The sequence below is a fragment of the Pristiophorus japonicus genome, chromosome 14 (genome assembly GCF_044704955.1).
Source record: "Pristiophorus japonicus isolate sPriJap1 chromosome 14, sPriJap1.hap1, whole genome shotgun sequence".
Lineage (NCBI taxonomy): Eukaryota > Metazoa > Chordata > Chondrichthyes > Pristiophoridae > Pristiophorus > Pristiophorus japonicus.
Window position 1 is genome coordinate 18,556,625 of NC_091990.1, and position 2,217 is coordinate 18,558,841.

The 2,217-nt window shown below is 41.9% G+C and overlaps 1 pseudogene; it reads right to left on the bottom strand.

The window, feature by feature from the left end:
- Nucleotides 1–427: 427 nt before the first annotated feature.
- LOC139279295 (dynein light chain Tctex-type 1 pseudogene) lies at nt 428–858 on the bottom strand (annotated as a pseudogene).
- Nucleotides 859–2,217: the final 1,359 nt, after the last annotated feature.

The following is a 2,217-nucleotide window of genomic DNA, read 5'->3' on the forward strand; positions in this document are numbered from 1 at the left end:
TAATTCAAAACATTGATGTTAAGAACTAGTTGGTTCATTAACAAAGGTTTAACAATCACACTACACATTACCAGGTCATCCACTAGGCTCACAACTGCATACCCCATCGTGGATGACGTAGACTCAACTAACTGGGATTTTATAGAGTCTTGTGAACATCACGTGACTGGCTAAACCACTCACAATGCAACAGCTCTTTTTTTTGTAAGTTAAACATTCCACATTTATTTAAAAACTTCAACACAAACAACTTTTACCTGAAAACACTAATGTTATTTAAACTGGCTTACTTTATCTTAGCAGTATTGATTAAACCAATTCTAGGTCAAAACTATAAACCTTTGCACCAAAACACAATACTATAGGCGAGATACTGCACTGTTCAAGTTTAGCAAGGATATAAGGATATTGTGTAATAATAAAGGCAGCAAAGAAGTGCTTCACAGTCATGGTCTTTGAGAAGCAGATAGAAAAGGTTGAGGATAAAGTCTGGCAGCAGTCTAGGTTTCAGATGCCTCGCCCAAAGACACTGACTATACAATACATGGTCTTATTCTTCCACCTCACAGTGCAGCTCCCATCAACAGAATTGTCCCAGAAACAGGAACTAGCTGTGTGCAGACCAGCTCCATTCGTCTGCATTATTACAGAGGTCATAATATACTTGAAGGGTTTGCCCAGTTTTGTGAGCTTACTCAGACACAATTCCACCACACTTGTTGTCCACTGGTTAACTCTGCTCGGCTGATGCACATTTCCACCAATTGCAGCCTCCATTGGCTCTTTAATAATGCCACTTATTTCATCAACAATAAATGCAGTTTCCTCTCCGCCCTGATATTTGTCCATTTTCCAACCGCTCCTGTGAGCATACTCACAGGTGTATACAGTACACCATATCAATCTGAGTCCTCTGATTCCAGTCAGTTTAAAAGCTAGGTTTCAACGCATTGTCCCTTGCACGGCTAAAGAGTTTCTTTGTAATTGATCGGCATGAGTCTAAAGTGCAGAATATTGAGGACAAGAAGATGAGGTTAACCCCAAACTAATAGTTTGGTTGCAGCAAGTTTGGCCTTCAGAGGCTTGAGTTAAAGTTGGGGGTGAGGTAGTGAGTCCCGATTGTCCGAGTCAACTCCAGTGTGAATGTGTTGCCGTTCACTTGGTTTTTGCTCTGCGTATATTGATTCTAGCATTAGGTAAATCCTGCATTCGCAAGCTGTTTTTTTTTAGCTAATTATCCTGTGCTGTGGGATTTTAAGTCGATGTGAGGAGAGCAGCCAACAGTTTCAATGCAACCGGTTTCTTCACAGCAGACCAGTTCGCAAAGGTGGCCTCTCAGAATCTGCACCAGTTTGCCTCGCAGCACGTGGGTTATATTTTTACCATTGATCTGGAACTGGTTTGCATGGAACACTAGATTGCTGCAGCTTCCCTTTGCACGCACACACGCACTGGAGATCAGAAGAGGGATCCTTGTCTAATACGACTTTTAAAGTTGTACAATGCAGAAGGAGGCCATTCGGCCCATCATGCCCGTGTCGACTCATTGAAAGATCGATCCATATAGTCCTGCTCCCCTTCTCTTTCCCCCACAGCTCGGCAAATGTTTCCTTTTCCAGTATTTATCCAATTCCCTTTTGAAAGTTACTATTGAATCTGCTTCCCCAACCCTTTCAGACATTGTATTCCAGATCGTAACAACTCGTTGCGTAAATAATTTCTCCTCATCTCACCCTCTGGTTCTTTTACCAATAATCTAAATCCATGCCCTCTGGTTACCGACCCTCCTGCCAATGGAAACACTTTCTCCCTATCGACTCTTATCAAACCCCCATATCATTTTGAACACCTCTATTAAATCTCCCCTTAACCTTCTTTGCTGCAAGGCAAACAATCCCAGTTTCTCTTGTCTCTCCACGTAACTGAAGTCCTTCATTCCCTGGTACCATTCTGGTAAATCTCCTCTGTGCCTTCTCCAGTCTTTAATATCCTCGTTGTACAGTTTCTTGTATATTTAAGATGTCATAGGTGCAAGAGTGTATGTCGTGTACATCAGAGCTCCATGCCCATTGTACTTATTTTTCTTCAAATTTTTAGCAAACTCCCTCTTAAATGCCATAACTGTCTTGTTCAAGAATCACATGTCGTATATTCATAGAATCATAGAAATTTACAGCACGGAAGGAGGCCATTTCGGTCCATCGTGTCTGCGTCAGC